The 18537-nt window shown below is 44.7% G+C and overlaps 1 protein-coding gene and 1 pseudogene across 1 annotated transcript in view; both read right to left on the minus strand.

Annotated features, from left to right (window-relative positions):
* CCDC73 (coiled-coil domain containing 73) overlaps positions 1 to 18537 on the minus strand; it is a 2033683-nt gene that overhangs the window by 1617967 nt on the left and 397179 nt on the right. The window lies entirely within an intron of this gene.
* LOC144825560 (28S ribosomal RNA) overlaps positions 17047 to 18537 on the minus strand; it is a 2170-nt pseudogene continuing 679 nt past the window's right edge.

Here is an 18537-nt window from a genome sequence, read left to right on the forward strand (position 1 = left end):
AAATTAAGTGTCCCACATCTGATCTAGGGTCAAAGTTGGAATTTGGACTTCAAAAACTGTGGCTTGTCTTTGTTGGATTTCATCAGCAAACGCTTTCAACTCAAATCTGCACTTCATTTTTTGTTGCGAGCACACCACCATTGTGTGGCTTCAAAGTTACACTATGTTTTCCAAATAAACCACTTTACACAGCAAAACTAGCTCATATTGAGACTTTGACTTCAAAATTTACATATTGTAATTACCCTATAATCATATTGATGAAAGTGTCAACAACCTAGATAATCAATTACTTGTAGGTAGTAAACTAAGTGCCAGTGAGTAAATGAACTTCTGCACAGCATAATAGATATGCACAACCAGGTTTTCAGACATACTGTAGTACAAGGTACATATTAACTGGAAGTCAGTCAGTTGTCTACACAGCTATCACTATTTGGCAGCCCAGTCAACAATCAGTGTTAGCCACTAGTTCATCATGGTCAAACTTTGATTTGAACTTGTTTGGATGTATGATATCCGACAAGGTCGACTTTAATGTGGAACACATTTTTATTAGCCAGGTACAACATGGTGCAGAATCAAAAACTGATTATGACACACAGTACTGAAAGGATACTTTTGATATACTCCACAGAGCACGAACTGCCGTCACGATATACTAGTGCTGTATTTTAGGACCTTAGTATTGTATTTAGACGATTTGTAGGCTGCTTGTGATGATTTTAAAAATACCATGCGATTTTAAAAATTACCCTTTTTAAAATTACTAGCGTTAAGATGTAATTGTTGCACTGATCCTTGCTTATTTGCACACACACCACAGCACCTACCCGACCCGCCAGAGCGGAGGGAATAGGGCACTCGGAGCCGTCCACGAGCACCAGCCGCCATCTTGGGGCTGGGTCGGGACGCGTTCTAGCTCTTCTCCACTTCCGGGAGAGAGCTATTTAGAGCGAGCGAGCCCATCGCTCGGTGATACTTTTGATATACTCCACAGAGCACGAATTGCCGTCACGATATACTAGCGCTGTATTTTAGGACCTTAGTATTGTATTTAGACGATTTGTAGGCTGCTTGTGATGATTTTAAAAATACCATGCGATTTTAAAAATTACCCTTTTTAAAATTACTAGCGTTAAGATGTAATTGTTGCACTGATCCTTGCTTATTTGCACACACACCACAGCACCTACCCGACCCGCCAGAGCGGAGGGAATAGGGCACTCGGAGCCATCCACGAGCACCAGCCGCCATCTTGGGGCTGGGTCGGGACGCGTTCTAGCTCTTCTCCACTTCCGGGAGAGAGCTATTTAGAGCGAGTGAGCCCATCGCTCGGTGATACTTTTGATATACTCCACAGAGCACGAACTGCCGTCACGATATACTAGCGCTGTATTTTAGGACCTTAGTATTGTATTTAGACGATTTGTAGGCTGCTTGTGATGATTTTAAAAATACCATGCGATTTTAAAAATTACCCTTTTTAAAATTACTAGCGTTAAGATGTAATTGTTGCACTGATCCTTGCTTATTTGCACACACACCACAGCACCTACCCGACCCGCCAGAGCGGAGGGAATAGGGCACTCGGAGGCGTCCACGAACACCAGCCGCCATCTTGGGGCTGGGTCGGGACGCGTTCTAGCTCTTCTCCACTTCCGGGAGAGAGCTATTTAGTCCTCGCTCGCCTAGGATGCGCAGCGGACGAGCGCAGCGGGCGCGCGCCGAAGACGCGCCTAAGACAAGCCCGTCTGCGCCCGTCCGAGCCAGATCCGGGCCCAGGGCTACCACCCCTGGTCCTGCTGCCATCCAAGATACTTCATCAACCCTATTTTATACTTCCGCACAGCTGAGAGAGCTGAACCCAGGTTTGGGTAGGTCCTGCCAAGTATTACCGCCCCTTAAATACCTGACATCTACACCCACATCATGTGTAGGCTGCGCTTTTACCCTTCCACCTCCTCTGCCCGCGATGAACACCACATCGTATTCACCTGTAATCACCAGCGCCCCGCTCTCAGTTGAACAGTATTTTAGGGCAGCACTGATTAATTCACGTTCTCTCCCCCAAGATAGTTTGGATATCAGGGAGTGTATTCTTAACCAGGAACTGGACATTCTTTTTATTACGGAATCCTGGGGAGATGAGGCATCTGGCCCTGATTTTGTTCTGGCCACCCCTGAAGGCTACTGTGTGGCCAGACAAGACAGAATCTCTGGGCGAGGTGGAGGCTTAGCCATTATTCACAAGGACATCTATCGCGCAAAATTCGAGCCCATTCAAAGCACTATTTGCGAAGCTTTTGCGTTTGCTATTAATCTCACGCAGAAGCAAGCCTTCAAAGGGACACTTGTGTACAGGCCACCGGGTCCTCGAACTAAATTTTTAGCTGCACTCACAGAAATCACTGAATTAGTAATAGGATCCTCGGATTATACGATTCTTGGGGATTTTAATTTCCCTCTTGAAAACCTTGAAAATAAAGACACAGCCCAACTCATCACTGATATGCAGGCAATGGGACTGCAGCAGCTGGTGAGGGGCCCTACGCATGAGGCCGGGCACACACTGGACGGCTTATTCACCAATAATCCTGGCATTGATTTGTCAGCAGTGTTACCTTTGGTATGGTCTGACCACCAAGCTATTATTTTCAAGATTCAATCATTACCCTCCAAACCCTCTCAGACCAAAGTCCGGTCGTCAGTGGGGACGCGGATGTGGAAAAACACAGACATTCCACACCTCACTAATCTCCTAATGTCATCAGTCCCCAAAAGTTCATGCGACCCTGAAACTATGTCCACTAATTTTCAGGATTGGATCCTGAAGGCTGCTAATCAAGTTGCACCTGAAAAATTCTATCGCCCAAATAGAGCTACTCCATCTGCCCAGTGGTATACAGAGGAGTTGCGACTCCAACGTCAGTATTGTAGAAACTTAGAAAGGCGTTGGAGAAAGCACTATAGCCCCTCCGCTAAGCAAGTCTATAAAAATGCGTTAGCGATATACAAGAAAGCTGTCATTGCGCAAAAGAATCTCTTTTTTACTGGTCAAATTGAGCAAGCACAGAACTCAGCCAGGAGGCTGTTTCAAGTGGTGAGTTCTCTCTCTAATCCTCCGGCTGGACCCGTAATTGAGAATTCGCAGGAACTTTGTAGTTCACTGGCTACATTCTTCACCACTAAGGTGATGGATATCTATTCCACTTTTTCTAAAGAACCGGTGGGAAGAACCATTGATCCATTCACTCATCTAGTGCCTACTCACCCTTTCCTCGCTCAGTTTCAGTCAGTCACTGAAGATAAGGTCAACACGCTTGTTGCTAAGATCAAATCCGGCTCTCCGCTTGATCCATGTCCTCCTACCATAATGAATCAATTACATAATACCATCACTCAGCCGCTCACCGATATTTGTAATTCCATCTTCAAAACCGGTGTCTACCCTGAGACCTGGAAGAAGGCCATTGTCAAACCTTTGCTTAAGAAGCCTTCTCTAGACCCCACCATTACGGCCAACTACAGACCTATTGCTTGCCTTCCCTTCCCGGCTAAAATCGTAGAGGCCATTATGAACCAACAGCTATCAGAGTTTATTGAGCAAAACAAACTCTTGGATGAAACTCAGTTCGGGTTCCGGAGGGTACACGGAACTGAGACAGCACTGATAAAGGCCTCCGATGAAATCAGAGACATCATGGATTCGGGAGGAGCGGCAGTGCTTATTCTGTTGGACCTGTCGGCGGCCTTGGACACGGTCGACCACGTCATCTTGGTCGACCGTGTCGCAGCCCTTGGGATTAACCATCTGGCCAAAGATCTTATAGCTTCTTTTTTAGCTAACCGTAAGCAGGCAGTCAAACTGGGTAACCATTACTCATCGACTTCTGAACTGCCTTGTGGGGTCCCTCAAGGATCCTCGTTAAGTCCTACGCTCTTCAACATTTATGTTGCAGACTTGGCGAGGGTCATCAAATCTCATGGGATGCGTTTAACCACCTACACAGATGACACCCAGCTTGTGTTGGCGGTGCATAAGAACGGCCCAGTGGTAGCAGTTAAGCTTCAGGAGGGGTTACTGGATGTACAATCATGGATGCATAGTAACTGCTTAAAACTTAATGCGGAGAAAACTGAGGTCATGACCTTCGGTAATATTTCCCCAGAGTGGTCCCCGATATGGTGGCCCAGTCAGATGGGACCTCCCCCGGTCCCAGCTACCAAGGTCAGGAATCTTTTGGATATCATGTTAACAAGGTGGTTTCTGCTGCATTCTTCATGCTGAAAAAGATAAAAAAACTCCTGCCGTATTTACCAGCATCAGCAGGAAAAACACTGATTACCACCTTAGTGTTTTCCAAGCTTGACTATGGAAATGCTCTCTTTTTCAACACGCATAAATGCATCCTGAATAAGCTTCAATCTGTCCAAAATATGGCAGCACGGATCCTGCTCAACATTCCCAGGCGCCACTCCACTTCGGCAGCCATACGCCATCTCCACTGGCTAAGAGTGGAGAGCAGGATCAAATTCAAAGCCCTTTGTATCGCCTATAAGGCTATCCATCAGACTGGACCGAAGTTCTTAAAGGAGGCATTTCAGATGTATATTCCTAAAAAGAATTTAAGATCAGCAGCAAGCTGTCTACTGTCTGTACCCCGTACAAGAACGGCTACATGGGGCGACAGACGATTTTTGGTAGCAACTCCCATATTGTGGAACTCACTCCCCTTAGACATTAAAACTGCGCCAACCCTCATTGGCTTCCGCAAGGCTTTGAAGACCTGGCTCTTCAATCACCAAGATCGTGTCCTGACTATTGTATTTTAGAGTATCTCACTGCGCCTAGACACCTCAGGGTAGTAGCTGCGCATTAAAAATCCCATAAATAAATAAATAAATAAATAACAAAATCATCAGACTATCAGGTCTGAAGGAAGTGCGTGCCAGGGAGTTAATCAAAATTTAAATGTCGGTGTGTGTCACAACATCATATGTCTAATGAGGTCACAACTCTGCAATTCCACTCTGTAGATGACATGCCAATGTACCCTGGTAGAAAAAAAAGTATTAAGAACAGAGTTTAGCAATCAGAAATGATGTATCACAAGTCTGAGAAGTATGATATCTCAAGCATCACAATGTCATTTTTAACACTAGCTAGGCTTCACTGAAACACTGAAAAACCAAAGGAAATGATGGACGGAGCGTTGACAATACAAGCACTCACCCCCAGTCAACTGATCTGGGTTTAATCCATCACCGTTCTTTAGCCCACTCTGCCACCCCAGTTCAGACATGGCCATATGCAAATCAGTCTGACCCTGTGCCTCATGGGAACAGTCCAGCCCGAACTGCCAAGCCATGCCTTCCCTGGACCGGAAACAAGCTACCGAGGACCGGTTTCTGGCATTCCAGCCTTCATCAGCCCAGCTTGCTTGAATCCAGTGGCAAAGTGAGCAAGGGACTCACGTCTGAGCATACCCTGCCAACTTATGGCGAACAAAGGAAATGATGGACGGAGCGTTGACAATACAAGCACTCACCCCCAGTCAACTGATCTGGGTTTAATCCATTACCGTTCTTTAGCCCACTCTGCCACCCCAGTTCAGACATGGCCATATGCAAATCAGTCTGACCCTGTGCCTCATGGGAACAGTCCAGCCCGAACTGCCAAGCCATGCCTTCCCTGGACCGGAAACAAGCTACCGAGGACCGGTTTCTGGCATTCCAGCCTTCTTCAGCCCGGCTTGCTTGAATCCAGTGGCAAAGTGAGCAAGGGACTCACGTCTGAGCATACCCTACCAACTTATGGCGAACACTGAAAAACCAAAGGAAATGATGGACGGAGCGTTGACAATACAAGCACTCACCCCCAGTCAACTGATCTGGGTTTAATCCATCACCGTTCTTTAGCCCACTCTGCCACCCCAGTTCAGACATGGCCATATGCAAATCAGTCTGACCCTGTGCCTCATGGGAACAGTCCAGCCCAAACTGCCAAGCCATGCCTTCCCTGGACCGGAAACAAGCTACCGAGGACCGGTTTCTGGCATTCCAGCCTTCTTCAGCCCGGCTTGCTTGAATCCAGTGGCAAAGTGAGCAAGGGACTCACGTCTGAGCATACCCTGCCAACTTATGGCGAACACTGAAAAACCAAAGGAAATGATGGACGGAGCGTTGACAATACAAGCACTCACCCCCAGTCAACTGATCTGGGTTTAATCCATCACCGTTCTTTAGCCCACTCTGCCACCCCAGTTCAGACATGGCCATATGCAAATCAGTCTGACCCTGTGCCTCATGGGAACAGTCCAGCCCGAACTGCCAAGCCATGCCTTCCCTGGACCGGAAACAAGCTACCGAGGACCGGTTTCTGGCATTCCAGCCTTCTTCAGCCCGGCTTGCTTGAATCCAGTGGCAAAGTGAGCAAGGGACTCACGTCTGAGCATACCCTGCCAACTTATGGCGAACAAAGAAAAACCAAAGGAAATGATGGACGGAGCGTTGACAATACAAGCACTCACCCCCAGTCAACTGATCTGGGTTTAATCCATCACCGTTCTTTAGCCCACTCTGCCACCCCAGTTCAGACATGGCCATATGCAAATCAGTCTGACCCTGTGCCTCATGGGAACAGTCCAGCCCGAACTGCCAAGCCATGCCTTCCCTGGACCGGAAACAAGCTACCGAGGACCGGTTTCTGGCATTCCAGCCTTCTTCAGCCCGGCTTGCTTGAATCCAGTGGCAAAGTGAGCAAGGGACTCACGTCTGAGCATACCCTGCCAACTTATGGCGAACAAATGCAAAAAAAATGATAGATTTAGGCCCAGATCCTTGTACTGGGGTGAATGTATGACATTGTTCTACATTCTGTCCATCAACTGTGTTTTTTGCAATTTTCACTGAAACACTGTCAATGTATATCTAAACTTTTCTCAAGCCAGTCTTCAAAAAAAATTTCAGGACACTTATACACTCTGAAGCATACATACACATTGTCCACCAGCTACAAAACAACAAGCAATGGTGGTTAGTCACCTCCTCTCATTGCATACTTAGTCACGTGAAAATGTTGTGGATAAGCAGATTTTTCAAATCCATTCCATCATCATCACCACTGTCATCATGGCCCAGTCTTGGATCCTCCCTCTGTGGTGCCTGTTGGTCTCCTTTGTCCACTATTAGAACAATGTATTTACGTATTGCTACGCTGTGTAGCAAACAGCAAGCCACAGTTGTCTGGCACACCTTTACTGGGGCATACTGGAGGGATCCTCCCGTCTTATGCAAACAGCGGAATCTTGACTTTAGGAGGACAAAAGTCTGCTCCACTATCCGCCTGGTCCACCATGGTCTTTATTAAAGCGCATTTCTGCTGGGGTGACTGTGATGCGTAGTGGTGTCAGTAACCATGGTTGGTTGGGGTAACCAGAGTCTCCTACATTGAACACACAAAAAAGTTCAGTTGTCCAACAACATATCACTATCTAACATACAACCAAAACACACTACAACATTCATATAGAGCATAACCTAGCTACAAGCCAGGCCCAGACAGGTCAGGTTGCAGTTGGTTTGTCAAATGCGGGATGATGCTGTTACACAGGATATATGAGTCATGTGCAGACACAGGGGAAATGGACACAGACATGTGAGGTGCACATCAGCCAAACACTCCACCTGGACATTGATGAAATGGAAATGTTTCCCTTTTGGAATACACTTGTTCATTGGCCTGTGGTGGTATCAACACAACATGAGTGCCATCAATTTTTTGGGGTATCCGTCCTAAAGCAGGCAAATCACCCTTGATGTCAGACAATTCTCCAGGTTTAGGAAATATGATGTACTGGTCCAAGTAACGGGTCAATGCCTGCAACACATTTCAAAGAACATTACTGTACATGGGCCGGGACATTCCACTCGAAGTTACCACTGTGTACTGGAATGTTCCGTGGCAAAGAAATGCAGTGCTGCCATCACCTTCACCTTGGGGGTCAGTGCTGTTAGATAAGTGCGCTGGGGCCTCAAATGAGGTGACAACTTCTGGCACAACTCATCAATTGTTGCCCTTGTGAGATGGTATTTCTTGATGAAGTCTTGCTCTTCAAATGTTTGTAGGTCTGGAAAGGGCCTGTACACAGGAGGCTGTCTGCCAACTCCTCCGTGATACTTATGTGTAAAGTGTATACACAGTTGGTGTTAGTTCACAATGTACCAAGCAATATGCACTTAGACCAATAGCAAAGACAAAATTACCACAAATAATACTCCTTGTCAAAAAAAAAGACACGTTTCAATGAGCAATGTCAACCTTAGATACATATCACAGCATACAGGTCATTGCTAAACATGTTTGAAAGGTTTGGTGACACAGCAATTAGAGTGCAGTAGTGTAATCTTCACTAATGTATGTGATTGTTCATGTAATGCAAGCAGGACATACTCCAAAACTCACAAGCCAAGATTTATGTTTGTGGGAACAATTATATGGTTCACTTGTACACAAAATAGGATCATGTAATGCATGACATGTGGGCACTGAGGACCGATTTTCCAAAGGTCGCGGTAGGTGCATCATAACCAAATCGGTCACTGCCATAGGCTGTTGGTTGTTTGATGACAGTCTCGGATCTCGTATTGTGTCAACATTGCGTGTAAACCGAAACAGTAAACTCCCATTGGTAAAGTCGCTCACTGTCTGATTATATTTTTTTAACCACACAATAGGCGTGCCGTCTGTAAGCAATGGAATGCATTGGACAGTTTCAGAAAATGCGACCGACGCGGACCAATCTATTTGGCCGCATGGACTGAAGAACAACTATTCGGTTTAGATACAAGTCTGGTGGTCCCTAGAGAGTTCACTTGCCTGCAATAACTGCATGATTCCAGGACCTCACCCACTCTCCGCTGTCGTCCACATCTTCTGGGAGCTTCTATGTCTCGCTGTATAGGGCGCAAGGGCCCTGCCTTCGCAGCTGAGGAGAACAATATGCTGCTGGACACACTCCTGCCCCTGTACAGGCAGCTCTATGGTACACCAGAGGACCAAAGATCAAAGAATTATTGGATTTAATTTAGACCTCGCCTGAGGTCAACAAATACATGGTTAAAAGGTGATAAAACAGTTATATTATTCAAACTCTAAACCAATTCAAAAAAAGTTTTAAAAAATGTATACAGACCATAGCAAGCAAGTTCATCAAGTGGTGATTTACAAACCTCAATTAGACTTTTTTGTAGAGCAAAGATTATGTCTAAAACATATAGGCTTTATATGCCGGCGCCTGGCCTCTACCAAAGTTGGATTTGGGCAGACTAGTAACACATGTAAGAAGTCTTTCACTCCTCCATTGCATAAATCAAAAATTTCTGTGGAACCTACCGATTTATCCTATTTAATAGTCTGTGTCTTCAAAGGAAGAATTCCCAGCCTCATTAAAATGATGGTGTGCTGGACCCTATGCTCTAAAGAAAAACGTATATATCGTTGCAGTATTTTATATTCTAGACTATCTAAAAAATTTGCAAAATGTTTTAGCTGTGAACAATGTCTACATCCAAAAAATAGCTTATTCTCGGGGTCAGGTTCTTTAAATAAAACTTCAGTTGTTTCAAAAGTGCTGTCGTGCAACCAGACTGAGTTAGTAAACTACGTAAATTCTTATTAAAAGTATGATGAGATGATTCCTCTCTAAAAGTCTACAGTTTTAAAATGTACCTTATAGACCCTATGTCAGCATGTAGGAGATTATAAGCCCAACGGAGTATATTTATGATGGCTTTCGAGTACGCACTGACTATGGATAACTCCAGGCGGATTGCTAGGACAGGAACTGACTAATTGACTCTTAGCAGTTTACGTAATAAAATCCCTTCTTTTACATTTAGTGGGTGCCACGCCTTGATCGGGATATATTCTAAGGCGTATATTGAAATTTGTGGTATTTTCGAACGACAGACCTCAAGCATGGGTGCAAGTGTCTATTTCCTGAAGAAGAATAAAATCTCAATAATGCGCTGACGTGAGAATCAGTCTTTAGGACTATGTGCCCAAGATGGGAAAAATGTTGTAAGGTCTGTGCAAAAATTCTCCCCAAGTAAACATATTCCTTAACAATCTCTAGGGGCTTACCATCTAATGTCCAGTTGTAGTGAAGCGATACCAAAGGGGATGATGGACAGAGCGCTTGAGCAAATCAAACACTCACCCCCAGTCAACTGATCTGGGTTTAATCCATCATCATTCTTTAGCTCACTCCACCACCCCAGTTCAGACATGACCATATGCAATCAGTCTGACCCTGTGCCTCATGGGAACAGTCCAGCCCGAACTGCCAAGCCCTGTCTTCCCTGGACCAGAAACAAGCATCCTGGGACCGGTTTCGGGTTCATAACCCTCATCAGCCAGGCTATCTTGAATCCAGTAGCAAAGTGAGCAAGGGACCCACGACGGGGCATCCCCTGCCAACTTATGGCGAACAAAGCGATACCATAGGGGATGATGGACGGAGCACTTGAGCAAATCAAACACTCACCCCCTGTCAAGTGATCTGGGTTTAATCCATCATTATTCTTTAGTTCAATCCACCACCCCAGTTCAGACATGGCCATATGCAAATAAGTCTGACCCTGTGCCTCATGGGAACAGTCCAGCTCGAACTGCCAAGCTGTCTATAGAGGTAGAAACTGCATATTCTGTAGTCAAGAATGGAGGAACTAAGTGTCCCCTTTCTGGTATAAGTCGCAGCAATATCCCTTTCTAGTCTTCCATTTAATATGAGCCAAATAGATACCATTGCAGAGGCGACAAGCATTTTCTCCTTTTTATCAGCTTTAGCCTTTGTGGGGGATAGCGGTGCTGTCATTGACAGCATTTCCTCGTATGTGAGTGCCCCATTCTGTCAGTAAAGTGTTAAGAGATTTTTCTGTTACATCCCCCATTATCATTATCAATGGAAATCTTGTGGATTCTATAACCAAGTCAATTTTTGCAAATGCTTTGATCATTAAATGATAATTCGAAGGTCCTGAGGGGATGTAAACATTAAAGATGAGGAGATCGTGAATGGAGTCCGGATTCGCTTTCCTGTACTTGATCTATAAACCTTGGGTATTAAGCAAATAAATAATAATGACTTCCTGATGCCAGAATATATGTTCCTTCAATAGATTGCAAGACCTCCTTTTGCATGACCCCTTCTCACAGTCTCTACCGGGGAGATCGTATACTATATAATCTTTTTGATCGAAGAATGCTAATGCTCATGTTTCTTGTAAGGTCACTATCGACGGGGAGTTTTCCAGATTCACAGCTAATTTTCCAGGATCGTTCCCAGCCATGTTCCAGGACGCAATTCTTAAAGTTTGCTAAAAGGGTAGCTTGTCTACCTTGCCTGCTTGTTGCTGTTCAAGTTATTGGATTTCCAAGACCAAGAGAGATCGTGAGGCTGAAACATAGGATTATTTTGGATGAGATCCAGAAATTGTTGCTCTCTATTTTTTATGGAGATGATTAATGATTCTTCTGGAGCATTCGTTTGGACCCCAGGGCTATGGAAAATATGGTTAAGACAAGTGGTCTTAGTATCTACTGTTACCTTTTGATTTTTTGGCACTTTTCGTTTTCCTGAATTTCAACCAAATCCATTTTTTGGATGGTATCCTTCTCTTTTAGGATAATTGAAGGTATCACATTCAACCAGAATTCAACATTTGCCAATGTATACTGAGATTTATTTGGAAAGACCACTAGTTTTATTTCCGAAGGCATTAAAGAGTGGATTAGGTCTATTTTCGGAAACAGGTTTACTATTCTCCCACGGTTCTGGTAACTTTTCTGACATCTCCTGCTTGAAACCCAAAAAGTCAGAAGGATCATTAGGCCCCGCTTTCACGGTCTGTATTCATACTGAAAATCGAGATCAAGCAAGCTCTTGCCCTTCTGCTATGCAGACGGGTTCTTTTCTCCCTGGGCTCACCTTAGGACACTTCGTTATCGTATGACAGGTGTACCGCCCCAGTCAAACTCCCCACCTGCCACTGTCCCCAGAGCGGGCAAGCTCAATAGGGTATTCTTTTCCCGCTGATTCTGCATAGCCCGTTCCCTTGGCTGTGGTTTCGCTAGATAATAGGTAGGGAAAGTGGGAATCTAGTTCATCCATTCATGCGCGTCACTAATTAGATGACGAGGCATTTGGCTATTCTGTGCCACCCCGCGGTGGCTCTCTCTGGGTTATTATGCTGCCCATCAGCGTCAATTCGGTTTTGCTTCCAACAATACAACATTCTTTCGCTCGGGAGTACAGCCACACTGAACGCTGTCCTCACTGGAACTGGGATCACTTATAGGCCGGAGATAGTACACACTGCAGTACTATTCCAACAATTTAAAATTGTCTACGAACAGTCCTGAGAAATTAAAATATGATTAGCAAGACATCAATAATCAATGTGTGATAACTATGTGTATGAGATTATTTGAGACCTATTCCTCAATCAAGACATTTCAATAAGTATGATGTACACAACTATATCTAAATTGTTATAAGCACACATTAATCAAATATACACATCTACAAATTACACATCTAACTAGAAAATGCACATCTATAAAATTGTAAAAATTCACATCTATACTAAATCTTGTGTCAACTATAAACCTATATGTTAAAACATTGTGCTTCATAAGGGTGACATGTGTGCAGCAAGAAAGTGTGCATCTCAGTATAAGCTTGATACTCAATTGTCCATGAATACTTGCCACATTTTAAGAGTGTCCATTAAAGTAGTCAGGCAAACATTTTTCTTGAATGGGAATGACATTTGCAAACCTAAATCAGCCAAAACAACATCATTACATTAAGGCCAAATACCACGACATCCTACAATAAAGCCATGACATTTTACAGTGGTGCATTTTGTGAGATCTTTGATTTGCTGTGACAGATCCTGATAATATTTCACTTTACTCTCATACGCTAATTCAAGGGAATTCTGTGAGTTTTCATATCGAATTGAAACATCAATCACTACAGCTGTACCATTTTTGGTAAACACTACATCTGGTTTTCGTGGTTCACCTTGATTATTCTTAACATGAGGTTCCCTATATGCCATCCAACCACACATTTTTGCTCTATCAATGAGCAGTTCCAGAATTTTGTTGTGTCTTTTTATCCTAATGTCCTTGGTTTTAGGACATGTGCCTGAAATACGAGAAATTGTTTCGCAAACATCATTACAATATCTACAAGTAGCAAATGTACGATTTCTTCCTCTAGTGATGGTTTCCCTAGTAGATAAAACATTTGCTCTTAACATCAGCGCAGCTATGTATTGGTTTTCTTTCATTTTGTTATGCTTGCTGATTCAGAAGTTTGAGGTTGGATTACTTGCTAAATATTTTATACCATCACCTTGTACAGGGAGATTTGCCCATTTCTCAAATTCGTCTTTTCTCCAATCATATGTTGCTAACAAATTCAAATCATAACTCAGAAACCCACTGTCTAAAATGTTAAGTTTGTGCGATTTGATGATGTTTTCAATTTTTTCATTTATTACTTCTTCTCCATACATGAATGAATGTGGTATGTACAGATCTGGAGCTGCCCTGAGATACAATAAACTATTGACCTTATTGAGACCAATTTGTGTACATACTTTTGGTATACTGAGGCCCCCAAATGATCTTTTCGAGTATAGGAGACCATCACATGTGTATGCAGGAAGGTGTAGAAAGTGTTTGACATACTTTTTTATTGTTTGATCCAGAGCATTTAAAGTTTTTGCTTCTGTTCCTGTCATTTCCAACTTGAATGATAGTTTAGGTACCAAGTATTGACACAAAATTTCTATTTTCTGTGTGGGCTTAAGCGGTAGATTATCAAATTTTTTAGCCCAATTGACAAGAACCTCATTAATTTAGTTGTTGCTTGTATAACCAGTGTGTGGATCAAAGTTCAATCCAAGGTATCTCTCACTTTCTCCTGGATGAATATTTTCAATATTTTCTTTTTCAAATTGCCATGGTTTTGCAGTTGTTAACCAGGATTTTATCTTTATGGTGACTGATATAACATCGATGTGTCTTTTTCACATTAAGTTTTAATCCTGTATTTTTACTGAACTTTTCAATGATTTTCAGATTTGTACTCATTCCTTCCCAGGTACTGCTGAGTACTGCGATGTCATCGGCAAAGGTGAGAGAGGTGATTTGCTCAATAAGACCATCTGATCCAATTGTGAAGCCCTTGCAGTTTTTCTGAAGATCACAGATCAGAGGATCCATGGCAACGTTAAATAGTAGTGGGGATAAAGAGTCACCTTGTTTGACCCCAGATTTCATTGTTATTTCATGAGTTGCTTCATTGTTCTTTCCCTTGAAAGATGTTGATGATTCAGTGTACAAGTCTTTTATTATGTCTCTGATGTATGATGGAACTCTTTGCCTTGCAAGACTCTGTATAATGTGACCATGACTGACAGAGTCGAAGGCTTTCGATATATCTATGAATACAACTGCTAATAAATTACTGTTTTTTCGTGCCCCTTTTATGATATTTTGCAGGAGAGTCAAATTCTTGAGACAACCTCTCACCTTCATGAAGCCTTTTTGTCTCGTATTCAATTCATGAGAGTCTTTTAGTTAATATTTTTGTGAATAACTTCATGAATGCAGTACCGATGGTAATTGGACGCCAGTTACTGATTTTTTTAAGTTCACTAATCGGTACATTCTTGGGTATCAAAATTGATCGTTTCTTTTTGATAATTTCTGGTACTCTTCTCATCATCAACCAAGACGATAGAATTCTGGGCAGCAGTCTTGGTTGTTTGCTGTGTACTTTATACAAGTCATTCAGACCAATCTTATCAGGCCCCACTGCTTTCTTTAAATTGGAGTTCTCAAAGGCATGAGTTATTTCGAGCAGTGTTATTTCTTTACATAGATTTCTAATTTCATAATCCTCTGGTATCCGATCAATCTGCATGAAATTAGGATTTTTCTTGTTTTCTTTCTCAATTATGTTTTTGTAATATTGAAAGATTTCATCAGCACTGATTTGGCAAGTGGCATCTTCTGCCCCATCAGTGATAATCCTGGCAATTTTCTTTTTGTCTTTTTGAAACATTGCCTGGTATTCTTTATAGCTGCCCTTTGCTTTGGCATAATTTTTCTTGTGCGTCCGATTAAGCCTTCCGTTTTTCTTGTCTTTTTTTGTTATCTTGTTCCCTGCTGATGCATTCTGGTGATCATCTTGAGCAGAGTTCATAGGCTCATTATTGAGTTCTCTTGCCAGTTCATTTGTTGGTACACTTGCTAGTGTAGGACTTATATCAGTGGTGTTTTCTGCGATATAAGTCACTACTTCATCCATCAGATCCATCGCAGCATCGTGTTGCTCTATGTTTTTGGTGTACTTCTCGATTTCTGTGATTCTGTCTTCCAGCTCATCAAAGTTCTTGATTTTTTGCACACGTTTGCGATTGATAAAGTCTCTGAGCTTTTCTGTTGTAACTTCCATTGTAACCTCTGGTTCATCGCAAGAGTCATTTTGAGAAACATTTGATGCTTGCAGTACATATTTTGCAGATTGCTTGCTTTTATCTCTTCTATCTCTTCTTTTTCTGCAATTTGTTTTCTGTTTTTATTGTCAAAATGTGGAACCATCAGCGCATTAATATTCCTCTTATTTTCATATACTTTTTCCAATTCTGCTAGTAGCAGTATTTCTTCCTGTGACCATAATTTTTACGGTTTGCTGCTTCCTAGAGCTGCTAGTCTAGCCTCATTTTGCGCTCTTGGATGCGCATGCCGAGCATGTTGAGAAACACCAATTTTTGTTCCAAATCTGAGGTCACAAAAGCTGAACAGGAATGGCAGCTCTTCTTTTTGAGGTCTTCCTTTACATTTGGCATAATGGCATGCAATATTGTGGTATTCGGCTTCTTTGTCACATTTTGAACAGTACGTTTTAAGATAGAAGCCTTTGTGCTTGTTGGAGACAAGTTTTCTCAGTTCTTTAAAAGTTCCCATTATGTCTCCACACAAGTCACATTTATATTTTTCATTTGGGTACTTCCAATAAGTGACTTTTTTTGTGTAGTCACTTTTCTTTGTTACTGCATCTTTGCTGACCTCGTACACATCGGGTAGATTTTCAAAGTTTGCTGTACCAATGTCATTCTTGGCTGAGGAGGCCACAAACTCGATGGATTTGCTAAGGTCTATTGTTGTGTCTTCTGCTACGGAGGGTGAACTAGGGCCTATATCGTGATCTGAATCGTTATTGCTTGTTGCATTGTTTGAACGGGTGCTGGTTTGTCGAATTCGGTGAGGAGGTTAATGATTTCTGGGAAAGACAGCAACTTCTTACGCCATCTTAACGGGGTTTTTATTCTCCAGGAACTACCTCATCTGGAATTGGGTTTGTTTGCTTCGCCATTTCTCACTATCACGCTCGCTGCCATGATAGAACCTTGTTTGGCCTGTCTCTATATGCTTCTCTACGCAGAGTCTAGCACTACAGAGACAGTTACCCGCGGGACCACTGGGAGGTAAAGGCCACTACAACCGAGAATAGGTTAAGAGAGTCATAGTTACTCCTGCCGTTTACCCGCGCATTGAATTTCTTCACTTTGACATTCAAAGCACTGGGCAGAAATCACATCTCGTCAACACCCGCCTCGGACCTTCGTGATGCTTTGCTTTAATTAAACAGTCAGATTCCCCTGGTCCGCACCAGTTCTAAGTCAGCTGCTGGGTGCCGGCTGAGGCAGAACTCCGGTCTACGCCTCCAGGTAGGGGGCACAAGGAGAGGCAACCACCGCAGCTGGGGCAAACCACAGGAAGGGCCCGGCTCTCGTCCAGAGTCACCGCCGCCCCGAAGGGAGGTGCCTCGTCCAGCCGCGGCACGCGGCCAGCTTTGTTTTGCGCCCCAGCCCGACCGACCCAGTCCTTAGAGCCAATCCTTATCGCGAAGTTACGAAACTGACTTTCCAACTTCCGTTACCTACTTTGTTCCAACATGCCAGAGGCCGTTCACCTTGGAGACCTGCTCCGGATATGGGTACGGCCCGGCGCGAGATTTACACCGTCTCCCCCGGATTTTCAAGGACCAGCGAGAGCTTACCGGACGTCGTTGGAACCGCAATGCTTTCCAAGGTTCGGGCCCCTCTCTTGGGGCAAACCCATTCCATGACGCCCTGCCCTTCACAAAGAAAAGAGAACTCTACCCAGAGCTCCCGCCGGCTTCTCCGGGACCGCTTGCGTTACCGTACTGGACGCCACGAGGGCGCCCTTCTCCGGCCACTCCGGGTTCAGGGATCTGAACCAGACTCCCTTTCGATTGGCCGAGGGCAACGGAGGCCATCGCCCCTCCCTTCCGAACGGTGCCCGCCCATCTCTTAGGACGGACTGACCCATGTTCAACTGCTCATCACATGGAACCCTTCTCCACTTCGGCCTTCAAAGTTCTTGTTTGAATATTTGCTACTACCACCAAGATCTGCACCTGGGGCGGCTCCACCCGGGCCCTCACCCCGGGCATCCGAGCGCACCGCAGCGGCCCTCCTACTCATCGCAGCTTAGCCCCTGCGGCTCTCAGCTCTGACCGGGTATGGGCCCCACGCTCCAGCGCCATCCACTTTCAGGGCTAGTTGATTCAGCAGGTGAGTTGTTACACCTTCCTTAGAGGATTCCGACTTCCATGGCCACCGTCCTGCTGTCTATATCAGCCAACACCTTTTCTGGGGTCTGATGAGCATCAGCATCAGGTGCCTTAACCCAGTGTTTGGTTCATCCCGTAGCACCAGTTCTGCTTACCAAAAGTGGCCAACTAGGCACTCTACGCCAGCGAGCCGGGCTGCTTACCAATTTAAAGTTTGAGAATAGGTTGAGATCGTTTCGGCCCCAAGACCTCTAATCATTCGCTTGACCAGATAAAACTGGGGGCTCCGAGTGCCAGCTATCCTGAGGGAAACTTCGGAGGGAACCAGCTACTAGATGGTTTGATTAGTCTTTTGCCCGTATACTCAGGTTGGATGCCCGATTTTCACGTCAGGACCGCTATGGACCTCCACCAGAGTTTCCCCTGGCTTCGCCCTGCCCAGGCATAGTTCACCATCTTTGGGATCCTATCATGCACGCTCATGCTCCACCTCCCCGACGGAGCAGGCGAGACGGGCCGGTGGTGCGCCCGCCGCAGGAAGAGCGGCGGGATCCCATCTTAGGCGGCGCATGCCGGCCCTCATCTTTTTCGTGCCAGAGGGTTTCGCTCGGCCCTCCGACTCGCGCACGTGTTAGACTCCTTGGCCCGTGTTTCAAGACGGGTCGGGTGGGTAACCGACATCGCCGCAGACCCCTGGTGCCCGGAGTGGGCCTCTCCGCCGAGCGGCACAATTTAGTCGGCGCACTGAGAACAGTCCACCCCAGTCGACAGTCGCGCCGGGAGCAGGGGGCCATGTCCCCCTTTAAACCGCCCTGGCTCGCCCAAAGGGGCGGCCGGGAACAGGTGCCCG

This window comes from Lissotriton helveticus, chromosome 3_1, assembly GCF_964261635.1.
Source record: "Lissotriton helveticus chromosome 3_1, aLisHel1.1, whole genome shotgun sequence".
NCBI lineage: Eukaryota > Metazoa > Chordata > Amphibia > Caudata > Salamandridae > Lissotriton > Lissotriton helveticus.